This window comes from Palaemon carinicauda, chromosome 6, assembly GCF_036898095.1.
Source record: "Palaemon carinicauda isolate YSFRI2023 chromosome 6, ASM3689809v2, whole genome shotgun sequence".
Lineage (NCBI taxonomy): Eukaryota > Metazoa > Arthropoda > Malacostraca > Decapoda > Palaemonidae > Palaemon > Palaemon carinicauda.
The window spans coordinates 16,194,750-16,216,480 of record NC_090730.1 but is presented as its reverse complement, the minus strand read 5'-3'; the positions used below and the strand labels follow the sequence as shown (position 1 = coordinate 16,216,480).

At 41.6% G+C, this 21,731-nt stretch overlaps 1 long non-coding RNA gene across 1 annotated transcript in view; it reads left to right on the top strand.

Moving 5' to 3' along the window:
* The first annotated feature begins 2,577 nt into the window (after positions 1-2,577).
* Positions 2,578-21,731, top strand: part of LOC137642448 (uncharacterized) — a 167,979-nt gene continuing 148,825 nt past the window's right edge. Inside the window, exon 1 of the long non-coding RNA XR_011044788.1 lies at positions 2,578-2,949. This is a non-coding gene — a long non-coding RNA (uncharacterized lncRNA). The remainder of the gene's footprint in view (positions 2,950-21,731) is intronic.

Here is a 21,731-nt window from a genome sequence, read left to right as displayed (position 1 = left end):
TTAAGATTCCTGGAAAAATTAAATGAATTCTCGCTTAAGATTTCTGGACAAATTGAATGAATTCTCGCTTAAGATTTCTGGACAAATTGAATGAATTCTCGCTTAAGATTTCTGGACAAATTGAATGAATTCTCGCTTAAGATTCCTGGAAAAATTAAATGAATTCTCGCTTAAGATTTCTGGACAAATTGAATGAATTCTCGCTTAAGATTTTTAGACAAATTGAATGAATTCTCGCTTAAGATTTCTGGACAAATTGAATGAATTCTCGCTTAAGATTTCTGGACAAATTAAATGAATTCTCGCTTAAGATTTTTAGACAAATTGAATGAATTCTCGCTTAAGATTTCTGGAAAAATTGAATGAATTCTCGCTTAAGATTTCTGGAAAAAAATTGAATGAATTCTCGCTTAAGATTTCTGGACAAATTGAATGAATTCTTGCTAAAGATTTCTGGAAAAAAATAATAAATTCTTGCTTAAGATTTTTAGACAAATTGAATGAATTCTCATTTAAGATTTCTGGACAAATTGAATGAATTCTCCCTTAGGATTCCTGGAAAAATTAAATGAATTCTCGCTCAAGATTTCTGAAAAAAATTAATGAATTCTCGCTTAAGATTTCTGGAAAAATTGAATAAATTATCACTTAAGATTTCTGGAAAAATTGAATGAATTCTCGCGTAAGATTTCTGGGAAAATTGAATGAATTCTTGCTTAAGATTTCTGGACAAATTGAATGAATTCTCGCTTAAGATTTCTGGAAAAATTTAATAAATTCTCGCTTAAGATTTTTAGACAAATTGAATGAATTCTCGCTTAAGATTCCTGGAAAAATTAAATGAATTCTCGCTTAAGAGTTCTGAAAAAAAATTGAATGAATTCTTTCTTAAGATTTCTGGAAAAATTTAATGAATTCTCGCTTAAGATTTCTGGAAAAACTGAATGAATTCTCGCTTAAGATTTCTGGAAAAAAATTGAATGAATTCTCACTTAAGATTTCTGGAAAAATTAAATAAATTCTCGCTGAAGGCACTAGAAATTTGGATTAATTCTCATTGAGGGTACCACAAATTCAAACTATCATACTAATTTTTGATGAAGGTACAACCATTTTTTTTGTTTTAGTTATATTTTTCGACAAGTACATATCATGATATTTAAAACACAATGAACAGTTTTTATTCTGTAAATGAACACAATACTTTCCGCTGAAAATATGGAATACGAAAAAGACTCCCTAACATCACTAGTTCTTTGTAGTTTATTAGAATCAGGAACGAAAGAAAACGAGTTTTCATGTTTTTCATAGAAAACAATCTCAACCAATTTTATGGTAACTATGATATAAGGAAGATTTCGTGCGTAAATGAGGTTAATATCGATTTATGAATACATAGTACCATAATTAACCCTGTGAAACTAGAAAATTTGGTTATTTCCCAAAGGATAAGGAAACTCCACAAGCACCTTTGCTATTTTCTCAGTGGGAGCCCTTTGGCTTATTGCATCCTGATTTTCCAACATATCTATTAATGATACACACACAAATTATATATATATATATATATATATATATATATATATATATATATATATATATATATATATATATATATATATATATATATATATATATATATATATATATATATATATATATATATATATATATAGTAAAGAATCACCTTTACTTTATTTTTATTCTATATTATTTTTGTTAGCTCTTGCATAATGAGTTTAGCTGTCCGTTTTCTTGTTGACTCTTTCATGATTTATTTGAGTTATCCTCTCCATTTCCTATCCCACCTATCACGATTCTGTTCATTACGTCACGACAGGTAGAATTCCCTGACAATCCTCAGCTTGTCAGAGAATTATGGGGTCCTTAGACTGGCCAAACAGAACTACATTGGATTCTTCAGTCTGGTCACGGTTAATTTTCCTTTTGCCTACACATACACTGAATATTCTGGCCTATTCTTTATGTTTTCTCTTCTATCCTCATACATCTGACAACACTGAGATAACCAAACAATTCTTTACCGAAGCGGTTAACCACTGCACTGTAGTTGTTCAGTGGCTACTTTCCTCTTGCAAGGGTAGAAGAGACTCTTTAGCTTTGGTAAGCAGCTCTTCTAGGAGAAGGACACTCCAGAATCAAACCATTGTTCTCTAGTTTTGGGTGGTGCCATAGCCTCTGTACCATGGTCTTCCACTGTCTTGGATTAGAGTTCTCTTGCTTGAGGGTATACTCAGGCACACCATTCTGTCTTATTTCTCTTCCTCTTATTTTATTAAAGTTTTCATAGTTTATTTAGGAAATATTTATTTTAATGTTACTGTTCTTAAAATATTGTATTTTTCCTTGTTTACTTTCCTCACTGGGCTATTTTCCTTCTTTACTTTCCTTACTGAGCTATTTTCCCTGTTGGAGCCACTGGGCTTATAGCATCCTGATTTTCCTACTAGAGTTGTAGCTTAGCAAGTAATAAAAATAATATCAAGAAACACTACTCGTAACATTTAGAAACACTACTTTGTGCTCTGATGCTCTCTGATTCTGCTCTCGCTTTTCAGTGTCACTTGTCATGGACTCTCTACCGATTGCAAGTCGTTTGTTACTTTGTGAACTTTGTGACCCCACCATCAATGAAGTGTAAAATCCTGTACTATGACACTGCCTACATTATATTATTACCTTTCTTGCAAACGATTGTTAATAGTCAAAGGAGGTATGGCGATGGGATGTGAAGACCCACAGGCATAGTGAACGAGCATTATTAGTGTACCAACATCCAACCCCTCCTGTAGGTAGTCTTAACATACCTGTTAGGCTAGGTTTAATGAAGTTAGCCTGTGTTCAGCTGTTGTTAATGGTAACTACCGAAGTTCCATATAGGAAGAATGGCAACGGCAAGAAGACAGACAATTCCTGCTATTAATCCAGGTAAGTTGGAATTATCTAGTTGACTAGATTTGTTTTCAATGGAGTGTGCAGTCAATGACGTCACTCGGCGTTGCGTTTCTATTATAGTTACGGACGTAAAAAGCTTTAGGTTAATGTCTAGGAGAGGGCCGCATGAAGATATCAGTGATATTCAATTTATTTTTACTAGAATGTGTAGGAATGTATGTGGTATACGAGTGAGATAATTAGGTGAAAACCGGTTAAATCTCGTTATTTTCTACAGGAAAAGGTAAACAAATATTTTGGTAAATGTCCAGATGGCCGCACCCGTTTTTCAAGTATTAATGACGAAAAACGGGATTGTAGTGTATTACAGGGCAATGTAACCTAGGAAAAAAGGTTTCATTGTATATTATTACATCTCAATGTATCCTAGTATTCCAACTACTTTTTCTTATAGGAAAAATTACGCTCCCTTCGAAAATAACACTTGTTCCCGTCGCAAATGAATAGTTACAGAAATATATATACATCTATATCCGCCGATAATGGGGGACCCCCAGTGGGAACTCGGGGTTTTGGGTGGGGAAATCATACTGGGGAATCGATATATAACCGTAATTCAGTCCTTTTCTTCTCTATACATTTCTTTCTGGTATTTATTATAACCGTAGGAAAAGACAAATCAGGATACCTGGATATATTTGGGAGGAGCCGTTTCAAAGGTTATTTCTTGTAGTAATACAGTAACCAGTGCTGCCAACGCCTGATGTAGATTAAATGTTAGCATTCCATACCTGATGTAGATCAAATGTTAGCGTTTCATGCTAACATTAGCACCCATTTGTTCGTTTGTTCGTTCGCCCCACCTTCCGTCCTTCGTTTCTCTCCATTATTACTCTTTTTATTACCGTATTATTTTCTCATTTTATATTCCCATTCAATATAATTTATCATACATTCCATTTTACCTTCCTATATTGGGTTTATTTGTTTTGTTATTTCCTTTCCCATTTGTACATACGTTCGTTTCATCAGTTTCCGATCTGCGCATATATCCCCCCGCCCCCTGCGCAGGAGTTTCCACTCCCCCTTTTACTCTTTTTATTAGTGTTATTTTCTCATTTTTTATTCCCATCCAATATTATTTATCATTCATTCCATTTTCCCTTCCTATATTGGTTTTATTTGTTGGGTTATTTCTTTATCCCTTCCCGGTTTCACATAAATACTTACCCTGGACTAGTTTTTTTATCCAGTTAATTCTCGGTATGATCTCCTCATTTTTCCCTTAACCAATCATCACTCTAGGCCTATTCAGATACCTCCCTACCCCCCCTTCCTTTATCTCTGTATGCGCTGTTTTCCGACCCATTGTTCCCCTGCCTTTCCCGTTTTAACCTTTGACCTAGTTACTCGTCCTTCGTTACTAGTGCGTTTTTTTTCCCGTATTTTGAGATGGTACATATTATAGAAACTTGTACCGGTTGCAGCATTCCGTATCTAAAAGCAGTGGCTCAATTCCATGGTGATTTTGTTGATAATTCAGGTTATGTTGACCATTTTCTTAAATCTCACAATGTTATTCCTCAACGTTTAAACTGCCCCTAGTGTCGTGCGCTTTTGTCTCTTCCTTCCAAGTCCAGCAAGTTTCGACGTTTCCTTCATAAAAGTAAGTCATTCCTCAATAGTCATTATCCGTGTTTTGTGACCGGGGTACTTCTAGGCAAGGTTAGGTGGGTTTGTTAGGTTCTGTGGCCTTTCTGTACTTTTTATATATTTCGTACCAGTTATATGGAGAAATTATTGAATATATCTGAGGAGATATTTAGCAGTTCTAGCTCTAGTAATGCCATCGTGTCGTTGGTAGTTCTGTGTACCATTCGTCTCCGTTGGTAGTACTGTGTATCAAGGTAAGTCATTCCCCCATTCTTATTATATGTGTTTTGTGACCGGGGTACTTCTAGGCAAGGTTAGGTGGGTTTGTTAGGTTCTGTGGCCTTTTGGTACTCTTTATTTATTGTGTAATAGTTTTATGGTAGTATTATTTAGTTTACGTATGGAAAAATTTATTTCTATCTCTAGTAATGACATCGTGCCGTTGGTAACACTGTGTACCATTCGTCATCGTTGGTAGTTCTGTCAAACATTGGTAACGTTGCTAATGTTATCGTCCCCGACATCTGTTGTTTATATATTTTAACTCAGTATATATGTCCACAGTGTTAATATTTACATGGTTCATTTGTATTGTATTTCATTGTGTGATTTCGTACAGGAAATATATGATTTCCTATAGTAGATATCGTGATTTAACTGGTTTTCTCATTCATTTCATCCGTAATAACATCAACCAATTCGTCAACTTATAACTAACCGAATTGGTTGATCTGTTTGTTTGCGATTGAAATGGTCATCAAAATCGGTTAAATCTCGTTATTTGCTATAGGAAATCATATATTTCTTGTGCGTAGTCACACGATGTAATAATATACAAAATTACCGGAAAAAAACTACCTTTCCTTATAGAAAAAATTACGCTCTTCGAAAATGACACTCGTTCCCGTTGCAAATGAATAGTTTCAGAAATATGTATATATATATATATATATATATATATATATATATATATATATATATGTATGTATATATATATCTATATCCTGCGATAATGGGGGACCCCCAGTGGCAACTTGGGGTTTTCGGTGGGGAAAACATACTGGGAAAACGATATATAATCGTAAAACAAGCCTTTTCTTCTCTAAACATTACCTTCTTGAGTGTATAATAAACGGAGGAAAATACAAAACAGTATAGTTGGATAAACTTTGGAGGTGCCGTTGCAAAGACTATGTCTCATGAAAAAATACAGTAACCAGTGCCGCCAACGTGTAATGTAGATCAAATGTTAACATATCATGCTAACATTAGCGGTGTTTTTCATTTAATTTTTCTCATTCTAGTACGTACGTTTGTACATAGCAACTTTTGACTTTCTGCGCAAAAACCCCGCCTCCCTGCGCAGAGACTTTTCCTCCACCAATAGGATTTCTTCTTCTCTAATCCTGAAATGTAACTGTTCGTCTCTCTACCAGCTCTGTTCAAGTTTATTACTTGATTAGCTATGTAATACCCTCGTATACTTATTACCTTTGACCCCAGTATAGTAGGGTGAGGCAATTTTGGACACCTTTTTAGTAACCTTTGTACAAAATCTATACAGTATTAATAATTTATGACCAAATACCAAACATGTTTTCAAGAGAGGGAGGTCTCATCTATAAAAATGGCTTGTTTCATAATCATCAAAGAATTAGAAATTCTCGTATTACAGTTATAAAAATAAATATCTCAGAGGCGAGGCAATTTTGGACACGTCTGTATCTCCGTTAAGTGCCAACGCTCAGTTAAATTATGACAGTTTGTGGTCCCTATCATTAAAAATATGCTAGAAAAAAATTATAGACTTGCATAAATTTTTGTGTCCGTAATCCAAGATTGTCCAATTTTGCCTCGCCAAGAAAAAAGTGAGAAGTTTGCCTGTCAATTTTGCCTGACCATGGTTTTGAAAACTGTCCAATTTTGTTTTACTATTTGAATATGTAAATCAAACTTTGTATTCGAGCACACAAATATACTTTTATGTATAAATATGCATATATGTAATCATAAAAATTCAAAATAAGACATAAGGGGTGCAGTAAAAGGGGTGTCTGCCCAAGGTGACACCCTAAAAGTGAGTGACACCCTGAGAGTTACATTTAAAAAAAAAGTTTCTTTCTAGCTCGATGATTGATATGATTTCCAGAAAGTTATTTAATACTGGGGACACACTTAAAGTTGTTGACACAAAGGTGGTGAAACCTTTAAAAAGATTGACCAAAACATGGTAACATCCTCGAGAGGGGTGTCAACCCAAATGCTAGAAATATCTAAAAAAAACTTTACTATATACATTGTTCCTATAATAATTCACATATCCAAATGAAAATTTCAGGAATTGAAATAGAATATATTTTCACTGTTCTTGCTAATTTCCATGTTGATAACTGTCATGTTTCCTTTTTGATATGGTGTTAAATGGAGCAACATTAGAGTGAACAGCATGATAGATACATCAAGGGGGGCAAAGCTGATCCCATAAACAATATTCGTCCTAAGTTGTACCTATCCATTTTATTCTTAACATTGTTACCTCATACTATGAACGAGCCATCAAAGAGATACTTTTACCTACAAAAGAAAGGGATACAATCGAAGATTTAAGAAAAAAAGATGAAATGAAGAAAAATAAAAGAAAAAACACAAAGAGAGATAGAAACATGACAAATCATGGAAATACAAAGCAACCAAATATCTCTCGATTCTTTAAGAAAAAATGTCTGCAAACAGTAACGTAAATACAAAAAAAATCTAAATTGACCAGGGTAATAAATAGTGATAATTGAACTGCTAGGATAGTCCCAATAGTGAACGATAAGGATTTATTTATACCTAAAATAAAAGAAATAAAAAAAAGAAATTCAAATTATTTTGGAAGATATTAAGGATGGTCCATTATTTTGCATTGGTAGAGCAACAAAAGGGTTTTTAGAGGAAGGAGGCTAAGTGACTCGCCTTGAGCTAGATGCTTGAAGCCACTACCCACATATCATCATCATCTCCTCCCACGCCTATTGACGCAAAGGGCCTCAATTAGATTTCGCTAGTCGTCTCTATCTGCAGCTTTTAATTCAATGCTTCTCCAATCACAATATCCTACTTCATGCTTTCTAGTCCTGAGTCTTCCAACTCTTCTAGTGCCTTGTGGAGGCCAGTTTAAAGTTTGGTGAACTAGTGTCTCTTAGGGAGAACAAAGAGCATCCCCAAACCATCTCCATCTACCCCTCACCATGATCTCATCCACATGTGGCGCTCGAGTAATCTCTCTTAGTTTCATTTCTAATCCTGTCCTGTCATTTAACACCCAATATTCTTCTGAGGGCTTTGTTCTCAAATGTACAAAATGAGTTTCATTAATATACCAAAATTCACAACCATACAGTAACACCGATCTCACTAAACTGATATATAGCCTGATTATTATATGTAATTTTAGGCGACCTGATTTCCAAATTTGACTTAACCTAGTCATCCTCTGATTTGCTTTTTTCAATCTTTCATTAAACTCAAATTCTAAAGCTCCTATATTAGATATCATAGTTCCTAAATATTTAAATAATTCTACCTCATTAATCCTTGAACCTTCCAAAGATATTTCATCTTCCATTGCATATTCCGTTCTCATCATCTGTCTTTCTTCTATTCATCTCGAGCCCAACCTCATATGATTTTTCATGCATTCTGGTAAGCAAGCTTTCCAAGCCCTGTGGTGTTCTGCTAATTAGGACAGCATCATCAGCATACTCTAGGTCTCCTAATTTTCTGTTACCAATCCAGTCCAATCCTTCTCCACCATCCCCAACCGATCTATGCATTACAAAATCTATGAGGAGGATAAAAACATAGGTAACAACACATTCCCTTAGTACTCCACTTTTCACTGGAAATTCGTTTAAGACGCCACTAACATTAACTTTGCATTTGCTATGCTTATGAACAGACAATTAAATTTACTTATTTGAGAGGAACTCCATAATGTTGCAGGACACTCCACAAAATTTTCCAGAGCACATAACCAAAAGCTTTTTCATAGCCCACATATACTATCAAAAGTGGAATTCTATATTCTACATATTGCTGTACCACCTGTCTTAAATGAAAATTTGGTCAGTACAACTTCTAACTTTTCATTCATGGGCACATCAAGGTCTTTATCAGTTTCAGGTATATCAACCAAATTATTCCCTTCGTATTTCCTATTCATGACCTCACTAAAGTGTTCAATCCAACATTACCTTTTTCAATATTAAACTTACCCGATAATCATGTAGCTGTCAACTCCGTTGCCCGACAGAATTCTACGGGAGGGATACGCCAGCTATCACTATACTAGAAGGGGGTGTACTCACCAGCGCCACCTGTGGCCAGGTACTGCAGTACTTGTTGACACCACCTCACTTTTTCCTCTGTCGTGCTTCCGGCAAGACGTTCTGGGATACGCTTATGATTTTGGAGTATTGTTCACGGTTTTTGGTGAAGTATTTCTCTAAGATTTCAGCTTTCGCTATACTGGAAACTTTTCTAATTAGCTTAGATAGCTTTTATTTGGTTTTGATTAATGGTTAACGATCTTTTTGCTTGATTTGGAATCCCCCTTGACTAACTCTTTGATTCAAGATGTCTGACCTTTCACAAGCCCCACCCCATAGACGATGTAGGTCTTGTAATAGGCGTGTTCCGAAGGCCTCGGTTGATCCTCACACCGCTTGTTCTGACTGTAGGGAAAGACCCTGTCAGTTGGAAGATCGATGTGAGGAATGCGCCGGACTTTCGGAACTTGAATTTGTTCGATTCCTGAAATATTCAACCAAGTTAGAGAGAGAGAGAGTTAGGAGGAGTTCTTCTCGCTCTTCACTTTTTTCCTCACCTCATGATCCTCAACCTTTTCCTCCCCCTGTAGTGGCTACCCTCGAACCTTCTATTTGTGCTCAACCTGATATGTCCGATGTTTTGCGTGCCATTCAGGCTTTAGGTGACAAAGTGGAATCGGTGGTTAGTGACCATAAGTCTCTTATGGCAGAAGTCAAAGAACTTAAGGTCAAAAGTGCAGTGGGAGGTGATAGTGCCAGTGCTGTGCCAAGTGCTAGTGTCAGTGCGGTGCCAAGTGCTAGTGTCAGTGTCAGTGTGGTGCGTGAGGGTACTTCTGTGCGTGCCAGTCGTCCTCCCAGTCCGGGACCTCTTGCAAGCTCCCAAGCCCAGGGGAGAAGCAATGTCGAAGGGCAAAAGGGTTCGGCAGGCCTTGATCGGCGCACAGAAGTATCCTCGGTGGTTGCGGGCGTGTCTTACAGAGACCGTCACTCCCACCCGCAGATGATTGAGCCCGTCTTTTACTCGTCTGCAGAAGAAATGTCAGGGAGAAAACGCTGGACTCAGGTCTCAAGACCTCTCAAACGCAAAGTCCAGACCTCAAGAGTTCTACAACCTGGTTGCAGTCATTGGATTAGCTCTGACTCTCCGCAGTCATCAGGTGACTGCACACCTCCTAAGAGAGGTAAGGTGATGCCGCAACAGACCTCATCTTCTGTTAAGGCTTTGCCTCAGCAGACCTTAGCGCCTGTCGACCCCAAGATGACTTTGCTGCAGTCCATGCAGTCACAGCTTGCGGTCTTAATGCGTGAGTGTCAGGCTGAGAAGGTTACACCTCCTCCTGCGATCGCTCCGCCTCACCGCAGTCCAGTCTGCCAGGCGTACGAAGTTGAGGTTCCTCAGGATACCTTACCGCGTACTGAGTTGCCAGTTACCAGCGGTGTGCAGCAACCTCAGCAATGGGAGCAGGAGTCTTATGCCTTACTTCCTCCGCTTCCGCTTGCGGTTCCACCTGCGAGGCAACAATCTCTTGAGGTACGACAACCTCTTCCATCCATGAGGCAGCCACCTCAGCACTCGCTGCAGCGACCTCAACCCTCCTCAAGGCGAGAGCCTCAACTCCTTAGGCTAGCACCTCAGGAACCTCAACTCGCGAGACAAGAACTGAGTTCTGCGCAGCCGCTACCTCAACTCTCGCAGCTCACACCTCAGGAACCTCAACTCGTTCCTCAGGAACCTGCTACTGCGCATCCGCAACCCTTACAGCAAGCGCAACTCTTGAGACAAGAAACTCATGCTAGGAGTCAGCCACCTCAACCCATGCGCCTACCTTCCTCTACTCTTCTTGACCAGTCTTTGCAGCCTGAACCTCAGGTTTTAACTCAACAACAGAGACTTGAGGATGAAACCACAAGCGTTTATGCACCCGCTTGTTCAGATTCTGCTGTTCAGCATACCACTGTTACATTACCTCTCACTTCGCTACACTCTGGTGATGAGGTTTCTGAGGAGGAAGCTGCGCACCTGGATCCCTCATCAGACGTGGAAGAACCCAAGTCTTCTCCTCTTCCCATTGACTTTCGTAAGGTCCTGGCTCTTTTCAGAGAGGTATACCCGGACCATTTTGTTTCTGCTACCCCCCGCTCTCCTCCATCTGAGTTTTCGCTGGGCATGCAACCTGTTAAGTCAACTTATACTAAGCTCGTCTTTGCTAGGTCATCTAAGAGAGCTTTAAGAATATTAGGGGAGTGGTTGCAGTCTAAACAGCAACTAGGGAAGACTTCCTTTATGTTCTCACCTACTAAGCTCACTTCTAAGGCGGGCGTATGGTATGCCACAGGAGAGTAACCAGGCTTGGGAGTCCCTGCCTCTGCCCAGGCTGACTTCTCAAGTTTGGTCGACTCTCCTCGTAGATCAGCAATGAGGCGCTCTAAGGTTTGCTGGACCTTCTCCGATTTAGACCACTTCCTAAAGGGTGTATTTCGTGCCTTTGAGATGTTCAATTTTCTAGACTGGTGCCTGGGGGCCCTGAGCAAGAAGACCTCCCCTGCGGACAAGGACTCGGCCATGCTTTTAATGTCTTGCATGGATAAAGCAATTCGGGATGGGTCTGGCGAGCTTGCTTCAATGTTTGTGTCAGGAGTTCTTAAGAAAAGGGAGCAACTTTGCACCTTCCTTTCTTCCAGCATCACACCTTGTCAAAGGTCTCAACTCCTTTTTGCTCCGCTTTCTAAGTTCTTGTTTCCCGAAGAGCTTATCAAGGATTTGTCTGCGGCCCTGATTCAGAAGGACACTCATGATCTTGTGGCCTCTTCAGCTCGTAAGACTAAGGTTGCTCCCTCAGTTCCCAGGACTTACCGCACCCCAGTGGCTGATACTCCTGCTACAAGGTTTATTCCGCCCTTTCGTGGCAGAGCCCCCAGCCGAAGAAGCTCCCGTCCAGACTCTTCCAGGAGCAGGTCTAGGAAAGGTCCCAAGACTTCAAAAGGCAAACACTGACTCTCCTCCTCTCCAGACAGCAGTAGGAGCCAGACTCAAGACCTTCTGGCAAGCTTGGGAAAGGAGAGGTGCAGACGCCCAGTCTGTCAGGTGGCTAAGGGAGGGTTACAGGATACCATTCTGCCGCAAACCCCCTCTGACCACTTCTCCCATCAACCTCTCTCCCAACTACAAGGAAAAGGACAAGAGGCTAGCGTTGCACCAGGAGGTGTCGCTCCTGTTACAGAAGAAGGCAGTGGTTATGGTCCGGGACCATCAATCCCCGGGCTTCTACAACCGTCTCTTTCTGGTGGCCAAGAAGACAGGAGGTTGGAGACCGGTGCTGGACGTCAGCGCGCTCAATGCTTATGTCACCAAGCAGACGTTCACTATGGAGACGACGAAGTCGGTCCTAGCAGCGGTCAGGCAGGAGGACTGGATGATCTCGTTGGATCTGAAAGACGCTTACTTTCACGTTCCTATTCATCCAGACTCCCAACCTTTCCTGAGATTCGTTTTTGGAAAGGTTGTGTACCAATTCCAAGCCCTGTGTTTTGGCCTAAGCACAGCTCCTATGGTGTTTACGAATCTGATGAGGAATATTGCAAAATTCCTCCACTTATCGGACATCAGAGCCTCCCTTTATTTAGACGACTGGCTGTTGAGAGCCTCCACGAGTCGTCGCTGTCTGGAGAGTCTCAACTGGACTTTAGAATTGATCAAGGAACTGGGTCTGTTAGTCAACTTAGAAAAGTCCCAGCTCATTCCCTCCCAATCCATAGTTTACCTGGGAATGGAGATTCGGAGTCAGGATTTTCGGGCTTTTCCATCGGCCCCAAGGATAAGCCAAGCCCTAGATTGCATCCTGAGCATGCTGAAGAGGAACAATTGCTCGGTGAGACAGTGGATGAGTCTCACAGGGACCCTGTCATCATTAGCCCTGTTCGTCGAGTTAGGGAGACTCCACCTCCGCCCTCTCCAATTCCATCTAGCAGCTCATTGGGACAAGGATTTGACGCTCGAAGCAGTCTCTATCCCTGTCACCAAAGAGATGAAGACCACTCTCTTGTGGTGGAAGACCAACCTCCTTCTCAAGGAGGGCCTATCGTTAGCGATTCAGACCCCCAATCTTCATCTCTTCTCGGATGCATCAGACTCGGGCTGGGGCGCGACCTTGAACGGACAGGAATGCTCGGGAACGTGGAACAGGGAACAGGAAACGCTCCACATCAACTGCAAGGAGCTACTGGCAGTTCATATGGCCCTAATGAACTTCAAGTCCCTCCTGCTAGGCAAGGTGGTGGAGGTGAACTCCGACAACACCACAGCCTTGGCTTACATCTCCAAGCAGGGAGGGACCCATTCGAGGAACCTGTACGAGATAGCAAGGGACCTCCTCATTTGGTCAAGAAGTCTAAACCTCACTCTAGTAACGAGGTTCATTCAGGGCAACATGAACGTCTCAGCAGATCGCCTAAGCAGAAAAGATCAAGTCATCCCCACGGAATGGACCCTTCACAAGAGCGTGTGCAACAGACTTTGGACCTTGTGGGGTCAGCCTACGATAGATCTGTTTGCCACCTCCATGACCAAGAGGCTTCCTTTGTACTGTTCCCCAGTTCCAGACCCAGCAGCAGTTCATGTGGATGCTTTTCTGCTGAATTGGTCCCATCTCGACCTTTACGCATTCCCACCGTTCAAGATCATCAACAGAGTCATTCAGAAGTTCGTCTCGCACGAAGGGACACGGCTGACGCTGGTTGCTCCCCTTTGGCCTGCAAGAGAATGGTTCACAGAGGTACTGCAATGGCTGGTCGACGTCCCCAGGACTCTCCCTCTAAGAGTGGACCTTCTACGTCAACCTCACGTAGACAAGGTGCACCCAAACCTCCACGCTCTTCGTCTGACTGCCTTCAGACTGTCGAAAGATTCGCTAGAGCTAGAGGCTTTTCGAAGGAGGCAGCCAGTGCGATTGCCAGAGCAAGGAGGGTATCCACTCGTAGAGTCTACCAATCCAAGTGGGAAGTCTTCCGAAGCTGGTGTAGAGCCAATGCAGTTTCCTCTACCAATACCTCTGTAACCCAAATAGCTGACTTCCTATTACATCTAAGGAATGAGGGATCCCTTTCTGCTCCTACGATTAAAGGGTACAGAAGTATGTTGGCTTCAGTTCTCCGCCACAGAGGTTTGGACCTTTCTTCCAACAAGGACCTTCAAGACATCCTTAAGTCTTTTGAGACTTCTAAAGAACGTCGTTTACCCACTCCAGGCTGGAATCTAGACGTAGTCTTAAGGTTCCTTATGTCTCCTAGGTTCGAACCTCTCCAGTCAGCTTCCTTCAAGGACCTTACCCTCAAGACTCTTTTCCTCGTCTGCCTTGCAACAGCTAAAAGAGTCAGTGAGGTTCATGCCTTCAGCAAGAACATTGGGTTCACATCCGAATCTGCAACATGTTCTTTACAGCTCGGATTTTTAGCTAAGAATGAACTTCCTTCACGTCCTTGGCCTAGATCGTTTGAAATTCCTAGCCTTTCCAACATGGTAGGTAACGAGCTAGAAAGAGTTCTTTGCCCTGTCAGAGCTCTGAAATATTATCTTAATAGGTCAAAACCTATACAAGGACAGTCAGAAGCCTTATGGTGTGCAATCAAGAAACCTTCGATGCCCATGTCCAAAAACGGAGTTTCGTATTATATAAGGCTTCTGATTAGAGAAGCCCATTCTCACATGAAGGATGAAGACCTTGCTTTGCTGAAGGTAAGGACCCACGAAGTGAGAGCCGTAGCCACTTCGATGGCCTTTAATAAGAACCGTTCTCTGCAGAGCATTATGGATGCAACTTATTGGAGGAGCAAGTCAGTGTTTGCATCATTTTATCTTAAAGATGTCCAGTCTCTTTACGAGAACTGCTACACCCTGGGACCATTCGTAGCAGCGAGTGCAGTAGTAGGTGAGGGCTCAGCCACTACATTCCCTTAATCCCATAACCTTTTTTAACCTTTCTCTTGAATGCTTTTATTGTTGTTTTTTGGGTTGTTACGGTAGGCTAAGAAGCCTTCCGCATCCTTTTTGATTTGGCGGGTGGTCAATTCATTCTTGAGAAGCGCCTGGGTTAGAGGTTGTGTAGAGGTCCTTTAGTATGGGTTGCAGCCCTGTATACTTTAGCACCTTAGAGTTGATTCAGCCTCCTAAGAGGAACGCTGCGCTCAGTAAGGAAGACGAACTTAATAAAGGCAGAGTAACGGTTCAAGTCGACTTCCTTACCAGGTACTTATTATTTCATTGTTATTCTGAAATAACTGATTATATGAAATACGGGATACTTAGCTATCCTTTAGTCATGTACACTGGTTTTCACCCACCCCCCTGGGTGTGAATCAGCTACATGATTATCGGGTAAGTTTAATATTGAAAAATGTTATTTTCATTAGTAAAATAAATTTTTGAATATACTTACCCGATAATCATGATTTAATTGACCCACCCTTCCTCCCCATAGAGAACCAGTGGACCGAGGAAAAAGTGAGGTGGTGTCAACAAGAAGTACTGCAGTACCTGGCCACAGGTGGCGCTGGTGAGTACACCCCCTTCTAGTATAGTGATAGCTGGCGTATCCCTCCCGTAGAATTCTGTCGGGCAACGGAGTTGACAGCTACATGATTATCGGGTAAGTATATTCAAAAATTTATTTTACTAATGAAAATAACATTTCTTCATGTTCTTTTGTTATAACAGATCCATCTTTCTTTTTGATGGGTATATGCTTTTTTTTCCCGTAGAGATTTCATTAATAATTCCAAGAGCAATTCCTACAACAAAGCCACTCCCTGAATTCATAGCTTTGTCAGCCTCATCTGCTTTCCTGTCTAAATATTCTCTCCAATCATTCCTGATATTTCTTTTGACCTCACTATCAATACTGAAATACTTGTCATGCTCTGCCTTGTAATTTTCATTACTTCCTCGAAAACTTTAAGAAATCAATTTCTGTCTTTGTCTTCTTTTTATAGTATCCGAGTATCATTTGATATCCATGATTTTCTCCTTGTAACTGCATGTCCCAAAACTTCGTCTCTTAAAGTCTCTTAAGACTGTAAATCGATTCCTACATTCAGTTACAAAGATTTCTGTGCTCATCCTCTAGAACAGTGGTTCCCAACCTGTGGTATGCATACCACTAGTGGTACGCGAGGGCCTTCCAGGTGGTATGCGAACACTTTCGGGGTCACGAACGACAGCAAAGACGAAGCACAAAGAATGCTTTCCTTTAAACTTCTGGGTGAGCATGGCCTCCTCGTACCCGACGCTAGCCCGTCACGCTGTTCCCCAGCTACTGATTTTCCCCTCGACATGGGAGTGCGAGCAAGGGTTCTCAGCCTTCATGGCCATCAAGTTGAAGAGCCAGAACCGTCTTGCTGCGCCCGGGCATGATTTCCGATGTGCTGTGAGCAAAGTCATGCCCCGCATTGACCAGCTGGTGGAGAAGAAGCAGATACAGCCCTCGCATTGAGTTGTTGTTTTCTTAGTTAATTTGCGTGTTCTATTTTTACAATTATAGAAATAAAGTAGTATCTGATCGAATTTAGTTTCTCTGGAACCAGGTGGTACACGGCGACTGTACGGGACCTCCAAGTGGTACTCGATCACAAAAAGGTTGGGAATCCCTGCTCTAGAAGCTTAGTTGTATCAAACTTAGGTATTCTCTCTACATTTCTGTTGGGTTCTTTCAGTTTTAATATTTGTGTGGCAATGGGGAGCTGGTGATCAGTACCAATAACTGCACCTCTATAGCTTGTTACATTTCCCAGAGTCCTCCTTCTCTCTTTATCAATGGCTATGTGATCTATTTGATATTTGTAATTGCCACATGGTGAAGTCCTTGTATATTTGTGGATCTCCTTGTGCTGGAAAAGAGTACCTCCAGTAACAAGATTGTTTGTTGAACAATAACTTATAAAATGTGCCCCATTTTCATTTGCAACTTCGCCAAGAACCTCAACACCCATCACATTTTCTATCCCTTGATTATTCCTTCCAACTTTAGCATTGACGTCATTAATCACAATTTTCATATCTCTCCAGGTTCTCACCTATTATACTCTGCGGTTCTTCACAGTATTCATCTTTCCTTTCTTCAGGGGAATCAGTTGTTGGCACATAGCAAACTATAATACTCATATTGCAGTGCTTTGATTTAATTTTTGTAAGTAACAATCTGCTACCTACAGCTCTCCATTTGGTTAATGCCTTTTCTGCTCTTGGTATCATCATCATTATTCCTCCCTTCTCTTTTAACTCCATCTGTTCCTTAGGGCCAAGATATCTAAACTATATTTCATAAATTCATTCTCTACTAGCTGTAACTTCCCAGTTTGATTCATGGTTCTAACATTCCAATTACTAATTTTCAATTTTTCTTTAGTATTTACAAACCGGGAGTTTCTTAGCAACCCACTACTCCCGGAACTGGGGTCAATTCTTTCATTTTCGCTTTCCATAGACTGACTAAATCCATAGAGGATTCATTGGCTAAATTCATCAAAGAATAGCCAGATTCTTAGTGATGTGCAGCGCCTATCTAAATAAGGCAAGTGACCCCAGTAAGATCAACTGCTGGGCATTAGGAGTAGAGGAGTATCCAGAGCACCAAACGGATACATAACTTTTTCAAATTACAGATGGAATTAATAGTCCTTTATTTATGGAACTCATGCCTCAAAGAGAATTTGTTCCGTAACCGAAATACAAACCACGCTATTTACATTGGGTTTACCTTTTAGCGCAGCTGAAATGGCGAGCCATTAGAATTTAACAAGGGTGTTTTTCAATATTAAACTTACCCGATAATCATGTAGCTGTCAACTCCGTTGCCCGACAGAATTCTATGGAGGGATACGCCAGCTATCACAATACTAGAAGGGGGTGTACTTACCAGCGCCACCTGTGGCCAGGTACTCAAGTACTTCTTGTTGACACCTCCTCAATTATTCCTCTGTCGTGCTTCCGGCAAGACGTTCTGGGATACGCTTATGTTCTTGGAGTATTTTCACGACTTTGGTGAAGTATTTCTCTTTGATTTCGGCTGTCGCTTTACTGGAAACTTCTATATTAGCTTAGTTAGCTTTTGGAATTATTTTGATTAATTATGGTGACGAAGAGAGTATGAACTCTCTTTCACTTTTTAATGGCCGACCCTTCCCTTAGACGGAAGTGTTGGTGTCTAAGAGAGTATAGACTCTCTTTCTTAATTTTGCTTAACAAAAGTTATAGATTTATTTTATATCTCTCCGCCTCTTATAGGCCTCTTCGATTAACTTCCTTTTATTATAAACTTATTAAAATTAATTTTTATATTTGTTTATATTCGACCTTCCTAATAGTAGGCGGTCTTTTCTTGGTACCGAAGTTAATTAACATTGAGCCCGTCATTTTGGTTTTACCTGTTAACATATTATGCTATTTTAATGTCTTTGAAAGAATTTCTTTGATAGTCTCGTACTGTTTTCAAAGTTGAACTAACGTTTTGTTTTGTCTCTGCAGTTGTTGACGTTCAGAACGTTCAACTTGCGCTCTATCGTTACGATAGAGAAAGAATTTTCACGGTTTCACGTTGCAGTAAGAGTAACCGTGTCTAGCGTTTTGTTCATTCTTTCTTAACTTAATGGTTTTAATCCTAATAAAGGAACTTTTCATTTTGGGAAATATTTCAGTTTTTTCCTTTAACAATAATATGTTTTAACGATATATATGATTGGGCTCTTCTCTCAGGTTCTAAGTCAAGAGAGAGAGAGAGAGAGAGAGAGAGATAGAGACGGAGGGAGAAAGAGGAGGATAAACGTTTCATTCAAGCGAGTAACGTTGTTATCGTTTTTGCTCTTCTCCCTAGTCTCTTTAGGGGAAGAAGGTAAACGTTTCTAGAGTGATCTAGTGTTTAGTCTCTTTCCAGCCACTGAATTATTTATCTTTCATTAGATTTTTCTGTTACATTGTAATTCTGTTTTCGCAATTACTAACTTTTGAGAAAGGATAGAATTGCGTGTTTCAGGTACAAACCACTTAAAGTTTCGAGTTCAGTGAAATAAGTGCAAACAGAAAATCAAAGTGATAAGTGATTAGCGCAAAGTGTGTCAGTGTTGTGCGTGAGGGTACTTCTGTGCGCGCCAGTCGTCCTCCCAGTCCGGGACCTCTTGCAAGCTCCCAAGCCCAGGGGAGAAGCAATGTCGAAGGGCAGAAGGGTTCAGCAGGCCTTGATCGGCGCACAGAAGTATCCTCGGTGGTTGTGGGCGTGTCTTACCGAGACCGTCACTCCCACCCGCAGACGATTGAGCCCTTATTTTGCTCGTCTGCAGAAGAAATTTAGGGGAGAAAACGCTGGTCTCAGGTCTCAAGACCTCTTAAACGTAAAGTCCAGACCTATGCCAGACGTACGAAGTTAGAGTTCAACAACCCGGATGCAGTCATTGGGTTAGCTCTGACTCTCCTCAGTCATCAGTTGAATGCACTCCGCCTAAGAGGAGTAAGGTTCTGCCACAACAGAGCTCGACTGTTAAGGCTTTACCTCAGCCTACTGTAGTTTCTGCCGACCCCAAGTGGACTCTACTACAGTCCATGCAAGCACAGCTTTCGGACTTGATGCGTGAGTGTCGGGCTGAGAGTGTTGCGCCTCCGCCTCCGCCTACACTCCCTCCGCCTGCGCTCGCTCCGCCTGCGCTCGCTCCGCCTGATCGCAGTACCACCTGCCAGGCGTACGATGTTGAGCCACGTTCTGAGTTTGCTGTTCCCAGTGGTGTTCAGCCTCCGCCTTCCTTAAGGCAACCTTTACAATGGGATCAGGAGGATTATACCTCTCTTCCTCCGCCTCCACTTGCTGCTCCACCAGTGATGCAACACTCGGTTGAGGTACAACAACCTCTCCCGTCCATGAGTCAGTCTCCTCAGCTCTCGCTGCAGCGAGCTCAACCCTCCTCAAGGCAAGCACCTCAACACCTTAGCCTTGCGCCTCAGGAGCCTCAACTTGCGAGATTTTTACTGCGTTCTGCGCAGCCACTACCTTTTCGCTCTCAGCTCACACCGCAGGAACCTCAACTCGTTCCTCAGGAACTTGCTACTGCGCATCCGCCAACCACTCAGCAAGCGCAACCCTTGAGTTCAGCCACTCATGCCAGGAGTCAGCCTCCTCCACCCATGCGCCTACCTTCTGCTACTTCCTTTGATCAGCCTTTGCAGACTGAGCCTCAGGTGTTCCCTCAACAGAGTCTTGAAGAGGAAACCACAACTATTGTTGTTCCAGCTCGTTCTGACTCTGCTGTTCAGCATACCTTACCTCCATTTTCAAACCTTATGATAATGGAGGTTATTTGTATTACTTATAAAAATATATTTGTATTCCTGGCAATATATTTTTAACAATATCGCAAAATATGGCAAAAATATGAATCATGAGTTATGAATGTAAGGTATATATTATGTTGATATTAAAACCCCATGCAAGCATGCATAAAGCACTCTAGCACTGGTCATGGAATTTCTGAGAAATGTTAAACGCCATGCACACGCTCTGCTTACCTTACATGCTCTGCTTACAGCATGCTCTGCATACTACATGCTCTGCATACAGCATGCTCTGCATTCAGCATGCTCTGCATACAACATGCTCTACATACAGCATGCTCTGCATACAGCATGCTCTGCATACAACATGCTCTGCATACAGCATGCTCTGCATTCAGCATGCTCTGCATACAACATGCTCTGCATACAGCATGCTCTGCATTCAGCATGCTCTGCATACAACATGCTCTACATACAGCATGCTCTGCATACAGCATACTCTGCATACAACATGCTCTGCATACCTTACCGCATGCTTCTCAGTCACACATCTTTGGTTGTTGCCAACTCACTAGACTGTCAAGCAGTTTCATAACGTTGCCTTCTAGTCTGCTGCTTTTGCACCAGTGAACCCTCACTGAGAGAACTTAGCTTTTCTAGGATATGGTCCCTGTAGATGAGAAAGTTCTTTTCTCCCTCCTTCTGATATTCCCTTGAGGACTCTGTCATTTGGAGGGAGCCTTTAGCTGCATAGCCTCCTATGGTCTTTTATTTAAGCATAACATGCTTCCAGGGAAGGTAATGGTTCCACTTCAGTCGCTAATCCCGTCTGTTACCACACCTGCTCCCATAGACCTTGAGCTGTGTTACAAGACATGCAGTCCAAGCTTAGTCCTTGTTAGAGGATTTTTTGTTTACGGAGTCAATGTGTCACGGGGAAGACGTTCAACAACCAACAGAAGTGACTTGTTGTGACGCAGTGCGGCAACCTCAGCAACCCGATAAGGAGTTTGTCTGTACGACCCAGACAGTCTAGACAGATTCGGGTTGTCACTGTACTTCCTCGCTTGCCCATGATTGACAGTTCACAGACTGTGCAGCAGTACCATGATCTTGTGTCCGGCTCCGTCAGACGACTGGCTTTTAAGAGCTCCCACAAGTCGTCGCTGTCTGGAGATTTTCAAATGGACTATGGATCTGACCAAGGAACTGGGCCTCCTGGTCAATTTTGAGGAGTCTCAGCTCGTCCCATCCCAGACCATTGTCTCCTTGGGTATGGATCTTCAGAGTCGAGCTTTTCGGACTTTTCCGTCGGCCCCAAGGATCTTCCAAGCCCTAGAATGCATCCAGAGCATGCTGAGAAGGAACCGATGCTCAGTCAGGTAGTGGATGAGTCTAACAGGGACACTTTCATCGCTGGCCCTGTTCATCGTGTTAGGGAGACTCCACCTCCCCCCCTTCAGTATCATCTAGCTGCTCACTGGATAAAGGACATGACGCTAGAGACGGTCTCAGTTCCTGTTTCCGAAGAGAGGAGGTCTTCT